This window comes from Haemaphysalis longicornis, unplaced genomic scaffold, assembly GCF_048455015.1.
Source record: "Haemaphysalis longicornis isolate Haplotype H1 unplaced genomic scaffold, Haemaphysalis longicornis Haplotype H1 scaffold_2, whole genome shotgun sequence".
In the NCBI taxonomy this organism is placed as follows: Eukaryota; Metazoa; Arthropoda; class Arachnida; order Ixodida; family Ixodidae; genus Haemaphysalis; species Haemaphysalis longicornis.
In genome coordinates, this window is record NW_027526295.1 from 55,985,033 (window position 1) to 56,004,350 (window position 19,318).

At 45.1% G+C, this 19,318-nt stretch overlaps 1 long non-coding RNA gene across 1 annotated transcript in view; it reads left to right on the forward strand.

The window, feature by feature from the left end:
- Positions 1-821: 821 nt before the first annotated feature.
- The window catches only part of LOC144167124 (uncharacterized), an 86,481-nt gene continuing 67,984 nt past the window's right edge, over positions 822-19,318 (forward strand). The window contains exons 1-3 of the long non-coding RNA XR_013321851.1: positions 822-998; positions 3,147-3,293; positions 14,721-14,893. This is a non-coding gene — a long non-coding RNA (uncharacterized LOC144167124). The remainder of the gene's footprint in view (positions 999-3,146; positions 3,294-14,720; positions 14,894-19,318) is intronic.

Here is a 19,318-nt window from a genome sequence, read left to right on the forward strand (position 1 = left end):
TTCTGGCGATGTCATTTCCGTGACGGATATGACGTCAGTTAGATTTTGGTGGACCCCGGCATAAAATACTGTCGTGTTAAAACTATAGGCTCACACTGGCGTTTCAACCGGCCAAGTTCCTCTCCAACCGTGCGGGATTCGAGCTACTAGGCAATGCGGAATTTCAGGCGGCAACGACCGCGGCTGCCTGCACGGCAGCAGTGGCTTTCGGCCATGCGTACGCCAATGCGCGCTTCTGTTAGTTCTCCGCAATCACCTGATAACGGCGCTAACGCTGTTTTCAGTCGACTGCGAAATTGTGAGAAGCATCGATGATCGATGATGGTGAGGGGAATAGAAGTCTTGAAAGAGGGGTCGGCGGTGGAGAGGAGGAGCCCCGGAGCAGTGTGAAATAAATTGACGTCACCGGAATTGAAACTTGGGGGTTAGACATACTGCTTCGCGTAGTCGTGCACCGCGACTTGTTCGCCCCTTGTATTGACGCAGAATTGCTGTGAGATCGACTTAGTAACAGACATCATTCGACAAAGAAACCGGCCTGCTCCTTCCGCCGAAAGGCGCAACATGACAGCGACCAAGAAAAACATCTTTTAAAGCAAGAACTTCCAAAATATGCATCGAGCATATGTTATAAAACAACAACAAGAAATTGGGCTTACCAATATTTGTATTTCTTTTTGAGAAGTTCAAAATTATAAAGCCCTCTCAGAGCACATCGGTGACGTACTTACCTATTGTCTCGGTTGCCACTGCGGATGGTCCGCATCTGGTGTTCGAAACAATGGACGAACAGAACGTTTATGGATGTTCTGACGGGTGCATGAGATATAAAGAGTGCGTTTGATTCGCAGCTTGCTCGCTAGTCCAAAGCCTTTTAGTTCAATAGCAAAAAATGTACTATTTCTTGAAAATGCGGTTAGGGTATCATATGTAATAGTAATTCAGCGACTGCGTGATCGATCTCGGGCCACACAATTGCTGCCAATTATCTTGAAATGGTGAGTATCCTTACCATTTATGCATCTTAGGAGGTTCCCGAACTGTAAGCACCCACTATGCGGCAGGGCACATCCTCCGTTACGCCGAAAACAATCAAAGAAAAAAAGGCGTCATCGTTTTCCGGATAATATTGATACGGTTGCACAATATTTTTTCTCGCTATTGTGCTCCGAAGATACGCTCACTTCCCGCCGAATAACCAAATGGGGGCGGGTCCTGTAACTTAGGGCTTCATTCTCCAATCATATATTTAGTGTGGCTGATTCTCTGGCGCTACAATATGACAGGCGAAGAACGCCGCCGCTCTTTGAGAATTTATTACTCGTTGAAAGTTTATGCAGGATAACTTGCAATAATTTCACGCAATTTTGCAAACCTCACACAAATTCACGGTAGAAAATCCTGCTTCACTGGTCAAATAGGCTACATGCACGATACTTGTATTTGTTTTATTATAAAGGCAAACTGCTTAAAACGTTTACCACACCACCGAGGTATATGTTACAATTTTCACAGTTCGCTGGATGGTTTTGACGTACGTTGCACCTGAATTCCAAGCGCAGCTACGCATTTAGGAGATCTCCTGGTTCCTGTGTAGTGACGTAATTCCAAACTAGATACATAAGGGTTGGCGCTGACCATTAGGATGGTTTACACTTTACATCATAGCCTATGTTCTGTGGCGACCTGAGCGATGGTGACACTGAGGACCAATTTTACTCATTGGGGAGTGTTCATCCGTTGACAAGAGAACGCTGACAGTTATGTTGAATATCATAACATTTTTATTAGCTACATTACCTTGTCAACATGTCTCCAGCATCAACACAGGCTAAGACAATAATGAAGAGGACAACTGGTGAAAATTATGAGTTCCTAGCATTCTTGCTGCATGGATAGAGGTCTTCACCTCCCAGGATGTTATTACAACTTTCCTTGGGTGTTAGCCTTATTAATTTAAAAAGCAGCTTTACAGGCCCTGATCGGTGCGATCACCTTTTTTGTAGTTAACGGAATCCGAGCATCGAGCAGCACTTGTTACCCTGCCAACATTTTCCATCTCTGAAACAGAAAGTCAATGAGGCTCCACTTCGCAGTCTCGTAACTGCCATCACAGGGCTCTCTCTTGAATTAGTTATTTCAAAGCCCTAGTTCTTGTCCCAGGATGCGTGCTGTGTTATCTTTAGCAGCACCGAAATTCTGCAGGTTTTGCACTCTCAGTAGCTTTTGTTATTCATACATCTTATTGAATTCTTTTTAAGTATCCCGTTTCTTCTAGTTTTACTGGGTTTGTCTCCTTACTCCGACATCATAGTTCTTTCAAACCGCATTTATATTGTCATTGAGGCATTCCCTGTAGCCTGTTAAGTAAGTATTTCTCTGTGGCGATTCGCCAACTCCCTACTGGAGATGTGCCAGTCACCAGAGAAGGTCACCATTTTCATTACGAATGTTTACGTTTAGCTTTTTTCATAAAGCGCAGACGAAGACTCCAGAGGAAACAACTGTTTTTAATTTGGTTAACGAATGCACACGCCTAGTACAAAAAAGAGCTGCCATTATCATGTTCCTACAGACCAACCGACCAAGCGCCGTGGCTGTCATTTGTGATCTCCCTCCAACCGACATTAAACAGATGCGCTTTGTTTACTTGATTTATTCATACTGTCAGGCGGTAGGCGCCAATACACGGTGGAAAAATAAATCACATGACAACTAGTGAACTCAGCCTCAAGGATACGCAGCTGGCAAAATGAAAGGAGTAACACTGCAGAAGCAAATACCCACACATTCTAACAGCACACGTACAACTGATGGAAAGTAGTGCTTCACGATGTTCAGGTATTGTCAATATATAGTTTAAACCGTCATTATTTGTAGTGGTAACGGTCCAAAACGTAAGTAGAACATTTTAAAGTATCTACGCAAGTATGTTCTTAAAGTGCATCTTTTGTTATAGTGATGATTTGTTTTCATTATAAAAATATTAATGTGAGTCGAGAACACCAACTGTTTCCTGTCTGTGTAGCTAAACTAAAATACAGTAGCTTTAACAATTTCAACTTCGGAGATATTTCGTTGTAATATTACTTCATGGCCGGAGTTCTGGGACCTTCTTACCCCTTCATTAATTGCTTTACTTCCAGGGTAATTATTCACAGATTGCGAGAATTCCGCGTCAAACTAGGAGTCCATCTACGTGCGTTCCCTGGGCCATACTTCTGTCGTCTTTTGTTTTGGTGGTTCAAAGCCAACGGATAGACAATGAAATAAGTGAAATGGACGGATACTGGGTGAGCTACTTACTGCGTATTAAAATATCTTTTGAACGATAGCTGCGCAGTTTCCCCTGGGACACACGTTTAAACTGATCTATTCACCAGACATGTACATCATATCTCACGAATCACATTTTGTGCGGCGGCATTTACAAGTGGGACTACCATAACAAGCGGAAGGTTCTCTAAACCGAGTTCTTATTACATAAACCGCAAAATAATGCTCAATTGAGCGCTACAAGCCTTCCCAAAAGAAATATTCAAATGGGAAGACATGTTCTATGGCTTTTCGGCGATTTACACGGCTTTTCGTGACAAAAAGGCAAGCCATCCAAAAGACCTGCTTTTTTTCGCACAAACGACCCTGTGTATTTAGTCAGCTAGAACAACTACTGGCAAGCCAGCAGTGATCCACTGAGCAGATCGCTAAAAGGTTTAGACAGCAGAACTTAAAACCTATTCAAAAGAAACTTAAATACAATACTCTGCATATTAGCTCCAAAATCTATGAAACACCACAACTTTCAAGCATCTGATCACATGGAAACAGGTGGCAAACCAGCGTTAAGCCCCTACGGTAGTTAACACAGCGGATGCGAACGCCCCACGATGAGCTCGCTTTGGTTTATCAGGTATATCTGTAAAGAGAACTGCCCCACTGACTGACTGACTGAATAGTAAACGTCGAGCACCTAACTGTTAAACCTAGAAATTACAATTTCTCCCGTACATTCCCGTAACAACGTATGGGCCTAATACGCCAATATTTTAGAAATGGCAGCAATGCGATAGTAAACAGGTATAAAGTGTGTTTTCGCAAATCTCTGATCATTTCGCAGGTATAAGATATCAATTGTTTTTTACAGATATACAGAACCAATTCAGCTGTCTAAAAAAGATTTTAGAACTTGCTCTATGCTAACCTCCTGTGGGGAGAGTACACATTTTGCATTGCTTACGGATTTTTAATCCATGTTCGTACTGTACATATATTTATATAACTATATATATATATATATATATATATATATATATATATATATATATATATATATATATATATATATATATATATATATATATATATATATATATATATTGTAGGTTATCACGGGCAAATGCTACTTATACAAACGCCCCAAATCATATTTCGCAGAGCGCAAAAACAGACAACGGAAAGAAAAGAGACCAGTTGGTATTGAACTGTGAGCATTAAGGTTTTGCAATCTAGCCGACACACTCACCCAACCCAAAAAATTTTACGATCTCTCCCAACGAAGCGTTTCCAAGGGTTCGCGGGAATTTTTATTATTGCACCTCTAACGAAGGGATAAGTCCTAAAAGGTTATATGAAAACTTTTAGCAGCAGAGCTGTTTAAGCTTTTAGTTCCACCGCATAGCGCTACCCGGAAAAAAATACCAATTAAAAAACGAGAGCGCGTGAATGTGCGCTACGTGGAAAGAGCCCAGCATCTCCCAGGCTTGCTCATCGGGTCTCGCCAAGTGAGGAGCTCGAAAAAAATACCGAAAGTATAGCGAGCGCACGTAAGCTTGCGCCCCGTGAAGAGCGCCCGGCGTCGGCCGGCTCGACCTACAAGAACACTCTGCACAGCGTTGGTGGCGTCATATTCCGCGTTCTCTTCAATTTGCCAGTTCACGTACGTTCGCGCCTGAAGTGGAGTTCACAGACACCGAGTTCGCACTACAGGCACCGAGTTCACGAAGTCGGTTGCCTCGGGTTATAGCGCGTGCTAACGCGGTCCACTTTGGGAGAGATGTCAAAGACAGCGAACAAAACGAGGCGGGCTGCCAGTCATGGAGAACGTTCACCGGCAAGTTCTGAAATCCATGTGAGCTGCAACAGCCGGGTCTTCTACGAAGGGAGAGGGGCCGCCAGCTCTGCTGTCTCTCCAGCCTTGCACCACTAGTGCAATCTCTGCCATTTTTTTGAAATTTCTCGGGGCCTGTAAGCTTTAAAAGTTGGTAGTACGTTCGTAACAAAGCTTAAGAGCTCAGTATTATTGAACTTTCTTTAATTACACGCCCAACCAAGTGAGAAAGGCTGAAGCGGGAGGAGAATTGCGCCGCCCTGCCCGAGTCTGACTTGGGAACAGGCGATGGTCTTCAGACAAATGCAGACAGGTTCGCTACTGACCCCTGTCCTTATGAAACGCGTGTTCTACGAACAGTACGAGGATGACACGTGCAAGGTGTGTCACAGTGAGTGAGCCACCACGGCTCAGCTGCTGTGGGACTGTAAGGCAAGACCCAGCGAAGGGGCAACAGCACCAACGATCCCGCCATGGTTCGAGGCTGCGGCTCGGAGCATCGACAAAAACGACCAACTTCAGGCCGTCCAGCTGATTCTGGTGGCCCATGAAAGGCAGAAGCCGGTTGAAAGTCAAGAGGGCACGGACCCTCATCTAGGGTTGGCTGAAGGAACTCGAGAGGAGTAGACCGGCGGCTGTCGATTAAAGGGTCTTTGACAGGATGACGTAGGCCGCGTCATTGTGTTCTGTTCGGGACGCCACAGCAGGCTGCTCGAGGAATGGCTGTCTAATGATTTCTTTGTATGTCTTGTGTTGCAGCCGTGCCCGCCTCTGCTATTCTGTGGGCCAAGTGGAGAGCGAGATTGTTCCTTCTGTCGTATGCCGTGTCCTGTGATCTTCATTCACACGCGACGAAGAAAAAACTTGTGTAGGTGCGGGGTATACTCACCGCAGGGGTCCGTGAAGTCGCCACGCAAGCCTAGGGCATTCCACCTGCCTTCAGAAATACCTTCCACCCGGGCTTGTACAACCAGCCGAGAAGCTGTAGAAAGCGCACATCGGGATCAACACCTTGACCAATTAACGCAACCACCATGCCCAACTTTGCCAGAACTGAGTTTTTCGGTAAACTTTAAAGCGACATAGAGTACACGAATGTGGTTTTCTCGAGTTTCACGTGAATCGAATCTCCAAGTTGGGGCATTCAACGTGCCGAAGCTACGCTTGGCCTGTCAGGCACGTCACGTTGGAGGGCTCCGAATTCATTTCGACAACCCGACGATACTAATATGCTCCTAAATCTCGAAACACGCGTGTGTTTTCTTTTCGTCGATATCTGCAGAGAGAGAGAGAACAACTTTGATTTTTCGCATTGATCAGAAGATCATGTTGAAGTGGTCCCCTATTCACGGGAATCGGTTGGCCGTCTTCACCACGGCTACACTCTCGATGAGGATGAGCTCTTTTGGGAGGGATGGGCTAGACAGCAGTGCCTCCCACTGTTCTTGGGGGGTGGGGAAAGAGAATATTTAGGGTGGCGATCCTGGCGTTACTTGATATTCTACAATAATGTTCCTGAGCGTCATTGGCTGCTGGCGGAATTTGCATCCGGCTGAATATTGGTTTGGGTACATTAGGTTAAGTCACGTGGGATGATGATATGTATTTGATTGAAGAAGTCGTAGAGGTAATTCCTAATCCTTAGTGAGGCTTGGATATGGGAGTGAGAATGTCCACCTGCTAAGTATGTAGTGCTAAGTAATCTCTTGAAATGTAGTGAGTGGGATAAGCTTGACCGTACTCTCCAGTGCCTGGTTGGTCAGTACGCGGGCCTGTTGCTGCACAAATTCGTTGCCCTCCAAAGAGGCGTGGGCAGGCGTCCGCATGATTTCTACCTTTCGGTCGAACCCGCGTCCTGACACTCAACACCACAACGCCTTAGCCACTGAGCCACCGCTTGGCATTCATCGAGGCATCGTATGGCGAGTGATTTGCGTCGAAGGTAAAATGCTCCGCATGACCGTCTTCTACATACATCGCAGGCTCAGTCTCATCAAATATCAGTCAAGGCAGCAGTAACCACGCTCACGTGATGTGTCACGGCTAAACCTCGGCGTTATACCACGAGCGCGTCGTGTGGCACGGCCATCGGTGCCTTCTTGCGTCATTTCGCGGCTCGTGTTAATTCGCAGTCAGACGACGTACCTACGAAGCTGCTTACTTCAGATTCCGTTCGTGGATTGGGGGACCTTGCGCGAAAACGTCAACCATTCTGTGATGGTTTTGTGATGCGAATTGCAGTTGCGACTTGGAGCGCCTGTACCACGATTAGGCAAAAAGTGTTCCTCGATGCCAAGCTGTCGCTGACCCTGCTGTGGTCGTGGTGAATAGACGACAAAATGCCAATGCTGGGTGTCTTCAAAAGGCAGTTACGGCAGATGTGGCCGGCTTGCCCCAGGCAGCAGTGGGACAATGATTTGCCTTTTCCGCCTATTCAGTCTTTGTATGCATAGGCTTACGGCACTGCAGGCGGTGGCGAGAATGCCGGTAAAAGGGGTCACCACAGCGTCTGTTACCCTTCACCTTAGATCCTGTTAAATTTCTTACTGGAATATGTTACCTGAAGAAACAGTGAACTCGGTGACGTTAGAAGTGTTTTCTCAACATGTTGGTGATATATGTTTTGGTTGAAGTGTTGTTTCAAAATTGGAATGCACTATCATTGTATTCTCGCCTACACCCGTTTGTGTCAGCATATTTACGCGTCCACCTATGTGTTTTGCATTTAAAATTTACGTCAAACAACACTCATGTACTGTCTAGTTGGATGTTGCATTCCTGTCGATGCATTTCTTATGTTCACTCCTGCATGGGCTCGAAAGGGGCCTGCAGTATAAGTAAACAAAAAAAAATAAGGCTTTGCTCGTCATAGCGTTGTGGTATTGGTAGACACTAGAACACACTATTTCTGACGAGCGGATCATTCACGTCGAAGCTGGGAATGCGCACATATACAGCAGGAGGTCGTCTTCGCTTGCGCAGTAGCAGGTGTGCACCATTACAAAGGCAGTAGTTACCCGGATTCCTTCGATCTCTTTCCTAACTGTTCACACTGGAGGTTCTCGTAGAGAAGGCGACGATCCGCCTTAGTTAGGTCAGCAGCATACAGTGCGCACCACTGCTGGCTCTGTGAGGGTTTTTGGCACCCCCTGGCCAAAGAGAGCACGGTGGAACCTCACTCCCTGCAAGCAAAATGACATTTCTATGAATATAGCCTAAAAGAAACGAAAGAATCAGCGGCTGTAATTTTTACTCTCGAGTTTTACGTCTGGAAACCTAATCCTGCCTTCAGCCTACAACTACCTTCATGGGCGCCAATTGGTTTGCGACTGGCATTGGATGACCGGCTCGAAATTACCAATGTGTGCACAATGTACCAACGCGAGTATGGCAAGTTAGAAAATGTAAAAGGCCCAGGACGTTGCCTTAGCTACCACCTTAGTGTACATGACCAAAAAAGATTTACGTTAATAGCTGACATGTGTTGAACTCTTGGATAAATAGTCTTTAGTTCATGAGGCAGGACGGTGGATCGTAAGTTCTGTTAGTATTATGAACAATGTGTTAACAATCAATAACCGATCATTAAAGGATCATTTTAACAATCATTAAAAATCTAGAAACATTGAGTCAATTTCAAGACCAGCGTCAACGCATGAGTCAAGGTCGCCTGTTCTAAAGCTGTCGAAATTTATTATTAGAAGCAAACCGAACAACATTTGTGCGCGCAACATGCCAGCATTAGAAGAAAAACTGGAAAAAAGATTAAGCTTAAAAGCAACTGAAAAGAAGCTAGCTATTGGCGGAGACAATGTACACTCAGAGACGAGCAGGTACCGTTACGTACGCCATGGACGTGACAATCAAAGCACCGGAGCGATTTTACACCAGGCTATAGACCTGCGATGTTGTACCAGAAAATACTAGTAAGCGTACAGGGTGAGCTTGCGAAAACACACTAACAATCAAAGACGAAGTTGAAAAGGCTCTCAAAGGCATAAAAGAGGATAAGCCGCAGGTGACGACGGCAGAACCGTCGATCTTTTAAGAGAGCGACGAGATATTGTACTAAAAAATCCTGCTGCACTATTTTCAAAATTAGTAGACTCCGAAAGTGCTCATAGCCTGGAAAAATGCGAATGTAATTTTGAATAACAAGACGGGGGACACAAAAGACCTCAAGAACAACAGCCCCATCAGCCGACCCTAAGTTGTGTACAGGCTGTTTACCACAGTAACAGTGAACAAAATACTTAATAGCTAGATTACCATCAACCCAGTGAGCAAGCTAAGTTTAGGAAAGAATACTCGACAATGGATTACAGCCACGTTGTCAGTAAAGTTGTCGCCTGTTACAGAGGCATGGGTGGGCAAGTGTCCCACCAACAGGCTCGCGAACTGGTCCACCGAGCCCCCAAAATCACCGTAGCTCCGACGCCATTTCTCACCTATCAGGACATTACTCAGTTTTCCCGGACCACCAGACAAAAATTCCCGTGCCCTCACCCATCCCTCAGGATATTCAGGAAATAACACTCTTAGAATTACAAGCAGACACGTGCGTACACCCGGTTCAAGTGCATTTGTTGTTTCCCACAGAGTACACCGCTCTATGCAAATTTCATCCACAGCTGGGTGCCCTCGAACAATTAATTCTCCAATGCGCTCACAACCCAGCCCTACCACCCGTCTCCCCACGTTCCTTTACTGAGCTGTGGGAGACACTGTGTTGACCACCTGTCAACCGGAGGACCACACTCCTGGTGACACGGGCCAAGACGGCTCGGGCAACACCTGGATTCCCGGAATAAGGTTCCACTCTCACATTTGAGCTATTTAAAATGTTTTTTCTTTCTCTCTTAATGAATTTATAGAAAAATGTGCAAGGAATAATAAACCCCTTTAAAACATGGCATTTAAGGACTACCAAAACGCCTCTGATATAGTCAGTACCGCAGCAGTTCAGGAAGCATTAAAAGTCCGGGAGATAGAGGAGACATACATAAGACTCCTTGATGACATATACACCATTTTTCATAAGCAGGCGAGAAAAGAGGAACATACTTGCAAACCACGCATCTCGACGGCACGTGCGCCTTGGGCTTTCGGCAGACAAGCCTTGCCTGTGCGCGCTGGGCTGTTGACATTGCTCGGCGCGGTGTGTTCCGCTGCGTAGTAAAGAGTGTTTGTCACCGTGTGCTTCATTTTTGCGGAACTTTCAACTGTTTTAGATTATGCCGCGATGCCGGTCAACTCGCAAATATCGTTTAGTCAGTCAGCACTGTGCGGTGGTAGGTCAGGGAACAACCAGAAATGGCAAGAAAAAGTCGCCGGCAGCACATATCTGCACGACACAGACTGGAGAAAATTCAGTGCGGTTGCGACGTGTTCTTGCTTCTTCGCTTCCCAGCGGACACCGAGTTCAGACATACATCGCTAGGCGTTGCTGTTAAACCGCAAAGACTTTGTATCGATGACCAACTTTCGGCTCTGTTCGGTGCACTTCTTGGACGGCAAGCAGACGGAGCAAAATCCATTTATGACACGGAAAGCTGCGACAGGGGCGACAACACTGAACCCACATAAATGTTATAACTTTAATATCTTACAATCTTACATTGCAATCACATCTGGTTCCTTGTAATTATTTTAACATGATGCACATTGTTCAGTAATCACAGCTGGTTAGCATTAAGCAATTTACTTTTACTCCACTCTAACCTTTAAAATCACGTCGTTTCGTTTTTTTTTCATCTTTTTCAGGCGAACGCAATACACGGCCAAACAAGAACTTGTCGTACACTGCCGATCAAAAGCAGGAGAAGCAGGTAGCACAATGTAGAAACGCAGCTTGAGATACACGATCGCTTTCTTTGGAAAATAGCTCAACCTGTAATCAGCACGGTTAAAGAAAATGTTTTAAATGCAGAGCATTTCAGTAACTCACGATGTCACCCGCGTTGGCGTCCGTAGTGCGCACCGCACCCCTCCCTACTATATAAAAAAATACTATCCGGCGCCAGGTTCCGATCCCACGACCCTGAGGGCGGAACGCAATGTACACGGCGCTCTACCGACTACGCCACAAAGCCGACACAGAATGGGAGGCTACGACGCGCCTTATATCCTTCACTCATTCAAATTACTGCTGACGAGCGCTCTCTCGTCAGCAGTTGCCACAAGTGCAACAACATTAACGTAACGCAAACTACTTAACGTCGTGCGCCCCCGGAAATGCTCTGCATTTGATCGTGCCCCTCGCGAGGGGGATGTTGACGCTACCTCTTGCAGAGACTGAGTGCAACCGCCGAGAACAAGATCCCACGAGTTGCGCGCGCGCTGTGGACTGGTGGCGCCATCTGTCAGATGCGACGCGAACTACTATCAAGGCAGTGCGGAAAACGAACGCGCGAAATACAAACCGGGCTGTGAGGAGAAAGGGGAAGTAAACTTTCTTTTTGTTTGTAGGTGTGCACTTTCAGTTTACATTTCCCGGATTTGAAAATGCGATCTAGTGTTCTAACGAGTCCTCCCCTCTACTATTTTTTTCATCCATTTGCATTGTCACGACATATAAAGTAGTAGTATTACAAAACAGCCACTGCTGATTGCGTAAAGTTTTATGGTGCAAACAGAGGGTCGAGAAATATGGGTCCGAGCGACAGGGCGCGTTACGCTCCGCAGAGTTGGGTCAATCACTATCACAATCTTCGAATAGTAATTTGACTGTTGTATGGCCGTGGTATTTTTCCGCCCAGTTAATTCACACTCGTCAGTAGCCGTCATAAGCCTAGCTCAGCAATGTAAACAGCGGGGTAATCACCTCATCGAAAGTCTTCGCGAGCGCTGGTCAGCGAGACCCACACGCAGTCGCGCTCCGCATTTGACGTCCGCGCTTCCGTAGACGTTACTAATAAGTGAACATAATGGGCAAGGTAGCTTTAAAACTACGTATTTAATCCCGTATAACAATTTATACGTCAGTCAGCCCCATACCGGTAGCACTTCCAGCGCACAAATGAGGAGCGCCACCGGCCCACCACCACTGCTACTGCTGCTCGCAACAGTCGAGGTCGACATCTTCCACTCTAGCAGAGAATTAGGACCTAAACAACGTACGCACACAAGCACTGCTACCACTAACTTAACGCCAAATCTTTACGGTTTAATCGGTAAAGCACGCACTCCAAGACGGCACACGGAAAGAACGCAGCACATTACAGCCCACTAGTTTCGGCGTTCCCTTCATAAAGGTGCTAGCATCTGGTCATGAGAGGCAAATGGCGGCACCCACATCTAAAAACAAAAATAGTGTATTCAAAGGACGTACTAGTTGAATATTCATCCACAAGCCAAGCCACAAATTCTCGATTCATAAACACGCACGACAAGGTCATACCATCTTGACAAAACTGTTCACAGCGTATCTAGAGGGAGTATTCTGAATGCATGATTGGGAAAACACGAAATTAGGGATAAATGGGCAATACGTGAGACATTTTAGGTTAGCAGACTACAAAGTATTGCTAAGCGAGTCAGCAGAACACGTAAAAAAATGCTTGAGAAACAACAATCACAACGGAAAGCCTCGGAGCAAAAATAAACATGAATAGATCTAAAGTAGTGATCAATAATGATGCCGAAACCGCCCTTCCGCTTATGCAACGAAACGCTAGAAAAAAATGGATGATTATAAGTACCTCGGTCAGGTCGTTTGTGCTGATCCCAACCACGAGAGAGAAATCCGACGCAGAGTATATACGCGCTCGGGTGCACTCAGCGAGCACTCCCAAATATTGAAACATATGCTATTCCCATCACGGAAAAGGAGAATATGCAACCAATGTGCCATTGAGTGCTGAGATACGGGGCTGCAGTTGGCGCCTTACTAGGCAGCCAGAAAGTAGACTTAGGTCGGATCAACGGGCCGTGGAACGAATAATGTTACGAATAACACACAGGGGCAACAAACGAGCCACCTGGATCAGAGAACTAGAGTTTAAGATGTCTAAGTTCAAATAAAGAAAAAAAAATGAACTTAGGTGCGCCACGCAATTAGGCCAAATGACAACGGGTAGACTACCAGTGTGGCTGAGTGGATACAGAGGGACAGGTCTAGAAAAAAGGGAAGGAAGGGGAAGAAAAAAATGAACTTGAGCGGCGCGGGAAAGGAGTGATTGAAGGTCGACGGGAGAGGCCTTCATCCTGCAGTGGACGTAGTAGGCTGTTGATGATGATGGTGCTATTCTAAGTAGTTAATTAAATGTGCGTAATATTTTCGAAGAGTTTACAACGAGTGCTTTTTATTTGTGTCCATCTGTAGTTGAATGGTTATAAAGGACTTCTGGATTGAGCAATAGATCCTGTTTTTCTTATTCGCAATCTTAAGGTAGTTGATCATATCAAAGGTACTATCAACAAAAGGCACGTAAGGTGCGATAAATACCAGCGGAAGCATTTGTTGCACTTTCTTACTGAAACTCAGGTGGCCCGGTGCATAACAGATTTCAATTTTCTTTAGAGAAATACAGGATACCGACTTCGCTAAGAACTTGGAGCATTGTGGTGTCAGCGACTTGGCTAAAGTAAAGGCAACATGTAGAGTTCAACTTATTTTTGAAATGAGTCCGTTTAAAATAGATGGAGCGTCAGAAATATTCCCGCATAAACTTTTAGAAAAATAACATCCTGTTCGTTAATACGTTGAAAGTTCGCTCTCTAAAACGCCTCTATCGTTTTTAGAAATTTTTATTAGGTAAATGCATCAAATTCTAGCGATTATGCAAATATCAGATAGCCCAACGGGATGTATGATGTCAGAACCACGGCTACGAATATTTTTCAGGATTACATCAAGTATGTTGGCTGAGGTGGTGGATTGTCTAGTGGGCTCGGTGAGAAATTAGTGAAAAATTATGGAAACACTTGCGTACCGCATGCGCTTCTGAATAGCCGGCGACCCCTGATGGAGTACACAAGTAATGGCAGAAAAATGGAAGTCGACAATTACTTTTTGCTCTGAACATAGAAAACGTGTACAGATTTCACTCCGTCCTTGTTAAAATTTGCTTTCGAGCGACGAATTCATGTCCAGAGGACGATACACGATGCCAATACTGACACTAGTGACGCAACACTTCAATGGCACCCAGATTGACTAAGCAATTGACATTGATAACCAAAAGATATATGTACAATAAAGACACTGAATATAGTAACTCTAACTCACCGTACATGCTAAAAAGGTTGAAACGGCTGGAAATTTTTAAAAAAGAGAAAAACTGTTGACTGCTTTTAAGGCCAAGTTACAGCCAGTTTAAACTTTGAGAAGCAACTTGGTGTGCTATCAAAGCGCACAGGGCATGATGTGCCATTGTAGGTGTTTTTTCATATTTGTCAAAAAGTTATACGTCTCTGCGGTAATTTTCATTACAAAAAGTAAAAATGTCACCCTGTTTGACCTTTAAAGTTTTTGCTCGAGAGGGCTTCCTGGACTAAGTATGTCCCCGAGTTAGTGGTCAATCAAACAACATTGATTGCTCTAACAAACGCTCGTTCCTCCTTATACTCGGAAGTATATTTTTTGATTTCTTGGGTTCTACAATTTTTGCAGTTTTTTAGGTACAGTCGCCGGCCATTCGCGGAGTTGTTAAGAAACTACATCCCAGAGCGAGGACAAAACGAAACAATGTGTGTAAAAGCAGCAATGCCTGCGTACCCTAGCCCGGACCACGTCCTGAAAAAGATATTTTCTTACAAGAACCTAACCCTGTCTCGTGACCCATGGTAAGTGTACGTTTATCATTTCGTTGCCAGAGCCGAATCGCTAATAATGAATGTACATGGGCAAAGCACGCACTTGCGTATGAGTGCACACCATGTCAAAAAAAGTCACAAAACGTAAGTTTTCTCTGCGAGATATCGTAGATCACCTATGATCTAGCATTCGTGCTTCCTATTGCTGCAGCGATTATTCCCTGCTAAAAACGCACTGCAACTTTAAGGGGTTATCCACACTATGAAACGCAAGGTTAATGCCGTACAAGTAGGCTAAACAGAGCTTTGGTACTTGAAATGTGTTTGTGTTTCATTTGTTTATAACTGCCTTACACCGACATCCAAGCAGTTAGCGTTTCAGGATTGGCCTATGGATTTAAGATATGCCGTCTTGCTATGTTAGCTAGTTAAATTCCTTAGGCACGAGTTATACGCACAATGCACGATGTTCTAAACCTGCAAGCTTGCTCCAATCGGTGGCGGCTGTGGCACTGGCTAGGGCAGTGGAAACGGCACTGGCAAGCGACGATCAGACTGTCTGTGCAACAAAAATGTATGTGTTCCACGAATTGAGGGCATAGCGTCGCACCGAGACTCCCATGCAGAGTGGTCCACGCCTGCCAGCGGTAGGAAACGTTGAGTGCGGGGAGTGTCGGAGGCTAGGTAATGCGCGACACAAGAGTGGCACCCGGATAGATCCAATAAGTTCATTCAATTTTGCAGTAACAACCACATATTTGACAGTATGGTACACTGCGGCGGTTCAGTATTCGATGGCTAAAAGGTCGAACGCAAGTTTGCCCTTCATCGATGGAGGTGGTTTTACGGCGTGTGAATTACGGAGATCGAAGAGGAAGAAGACCGCGGTATCGGCGGAGTAGTTCTGGCATCCTCATTTGCGATACTTTGAGTGTTTCTTAAGTTTTTAAGCGTGTTTTTTTATGAGATTCAACTAATTCTTGAGTATATGGAAGCTGCCTTCGTGCAGTATGGTTTATACGCATCTTTGCTACTCTGCTCAGGCTCTAGAGATCCTGGTCATAGATTGGGTTAAAGTCAACGTCCTAGTGGTCCTAGTAATAGATTGGGTTAAAGTCAACGTGATGCCGCTAAGGCTTGTGAGGTATCAAATTAAATTTCTCAATGAGGGGAATCACGTCCCAGTCGAAAAACACAACAGAAAAATGCGACAGAATAATCCTGTGAGGGAATGGGACATCCTGTAGTCTGTAGTAAATCCTGTCCTGTATTCTGTAGTAAATCCTGTACTGTAGTCTGTAGTTAATCCTGTCCTGTAGTCTGTCGTAAATCCTGTCCTGTAGTCTGTACTAAATCCTGCCCTGTAGTCTGTAGTAAATCCTGTTCTGTAGTCTGTATAAATCCTGTTCTGTAGTCTGTAGTAAATCCTGCCATGTCTGTTTTCGTAGTAAATCCTGTCATGTCTCCAATTTCAACTTGTTTGGCATGAGAAATTTACTTCCTGTGATGTTTTTTTCTATTAAGTACCTGAAATATGCAGGATATTCATAACAATTTCAATAAAAATATGACCAACAAACATAAGCATTTGTGGTCATTCTTGCATTTCTGGTACAAGCTTGAAATTGTTCGCAGTGAATAACTGATTTCAGAAAGCTGTACCAAAAGGCATTTAAGCAATGCAACTAGTGGTACATTCATGCATGCAATACAAAAGTTTGATGTTACGCAGACTGCACATGCCTGATCACAGTCCGAAAAAAAAAGCAGTTTGCGGTGCTTATCCATTTTATTTTCCTCTTTTTACAACACTGTTCCTGGACACTACCGTGGCTTCACTTTTTGTCATGGAGAGGCTTTTACTGCCCTCTTATGTTGCTGTTACACCAAACAAATAATTTTTATTTCATTGCCAAATATAAAAACAAAATATGGCAAGTTATTTGTATGCTCCATGATCGTGCTGACTTGGAAACGGTCAGAACTATAATTTCTTTTAGTACAAAACAGCTTTCATCCGCACGTCATGCGAAACTGCGCCTGCTGCAAATTCACGGGAACCTGGACGCTGGTACACGCCGGACGCGGAAATTCGTGGATCCAGCAGCCGCTGGAACGTAACGCTGGAACACGCCCGAGACCACGCCGTCTCCAGCGAATAGCGTGGCCGATGCTCGCCCTCAGCCTTTTTTTCTTTATTAGCCGTGTAATTGCAAACCCGCGTAGCTGTTAACAAGAAATACAGAAGTCATTCCTTCAGGGAAACCTCAGTAGCGCTACAAAATTTAGCCAGACTCATTTGGGCACTTTTCAGCTGATTTGGCCGTGCTTCGGAAGCAGAGCCAAATCGCGTCCCATCATCGCGTTCCGTCAATGACGCTCAACATGTTCATAAAAGTAAATTTATTCTCCCCGATAATAAAAAATATTAAACGAGCATCGACAATAACCGTTCGTAAATTCGTTCCTTATATTAGTTAGGGCCATTAAAACACAAGTGAACAAATATTTCTTTTACACTGCAAAACGTGAGACAACGTGAGAAAATTAAAATGGAAAGTCAATCTTTAGCTGGAATGCTTGCCTTGGTGAACCTTGTTCCGTTGCATTCGCACAGCAAGGCGTTGAAGGGTATCCTGTGGCGAAAAGCGCACGTCTCTGGGGTGCTGCACTATCTTGAAGAGTACGCACGCACGATACCTGCCGAAGTCACGCAGGGATCGTTGCAAGTTCAGTCGATTGTCGAAGCACATCGCACGTATTCCAAATCACGCTGCCTGCGAGATTCGTCGCATTCACTCACATTAAAGTGCCAATTATTCCAAGCACCCCGGTTAGTGGTCGCTGGAGGAGTCCTCACATCGAGATGCTTGAAATCCGGACCACTGATCTTGCTTTTACCACAGCTTCCGAAGCTTCAAATGTTGCTGCGGACACTCCGCGGAGACATAAGATGCACGCTTTTAAAAAAAAGTTAAGCCTAACTTCAACTAGCCAAAGCACCCATGTGAAATGTGAACGGGCCACTGGGCCACGCAGCCACTGCAAATTTTGACCGGGAGACGAAAAGCAGGAGGGAACAAATCAGGAGGGAACAAAGGAAGGGTAAGGAGGGAACCGGCCGATCACGAGAAGTTGTTTCGCGACCCCTCCTCACCCCTCTCGATTCTTCGTATTGTGGTCTCCCCGTCCCGCGAGTTCTGTCACGCCGCGACATGCCTTCAGTGGTGACGATGCTTCCCCGAACTTCTTCCGAAGGGCCGGGCTAGAGGGAAGGCGCGCGTTTTCTTTCTTTCTACATTTATTTTTTTAACACATCTCGGTAATACAGCGAGTTCACTGGCGGCGTTTCTTTTTTTTCACACAGGTAGCGGCAACTGGTTCGCTGTTTTTAAAATCTTATTTTAACTATTTCGGCTTGATTGGACACATGTTTTGCGTTAATATAAACAAATTGCTCGCTAAAAAAATAAAACAACAGCACGCAGATTAAAACAATGGGGCTCTCAAAGACACCCAGAAATACGTCAGAATGTGCACTGCAATTACCGTATTTACCCGATTCTTACGCGCCCCCGATTCTAACGCGCACCTGATTTTCCTGGCAAAAAAAAAACGAAAAAACTTGCACCTCCGATTATAACGCGCACGGGACTTTGTGACCCAGACAAACAAATGAGAGAGAAATGGGCGATTTATTTCCCGAAGTAATCTCACTCATTTCACTCCTCGTCGCTCTCCGCTGACCACAACGTCTCGGCCTCGGTGCCTTCAAGCGCGTTCGCGATGCCACACTTCGGAACGAACGTTCAACCATGGTCTATGGGATCGAGGCCCACGCCTCGCACGCCCATCCCGAGAGCTTCTCCAGAGGTACACGCTTCAGCCAACCGCTCTTTCTTAGCGCGTGGGAGCAGCTGCTGCCATTGCTGTTATCAAGCGCGCAAGTGAAACGATTTGACGATTTGTGTGAACTCCGATAGAAAAGCCTAGGCGCCTAGGCTTGCTGCGTCCGAAAAATTGTTGCTAAAAGCTTTGCCGCCATCTTGAGATGGCAATGACAATGGGTGGGACGAAATTTCCACTGTTTCGGCAGTTTCGGTTTTGTATCCGATTCTAACGCGCATGCGATTTTTCGGCCTATTTTTTCGGAAAAAAAGTGCGCGTTAGAATCGGGTAAATACGGTATTACACCACGTCTTCAAAAAGCACATCTTGTTTGTTTTTTATGCGTCCGTTTTGCCGAGTGGCTACCCTTGTTGCCTGATTCTTTTATCAAACATTGTCCACAGTACAATATATGCAATTGCAATTCACTCAAAGAACCCAAGGAATTTCCTAAGTTTTCTATGTATCCATTTTTTTTATTATGGGGCTACGCTTAGATGCTCCAACATTAGTGTGATTTGTGCTAAGTTGCTTTGTTAATTGCAAATTTGTAGCGAAGGTTTTTTC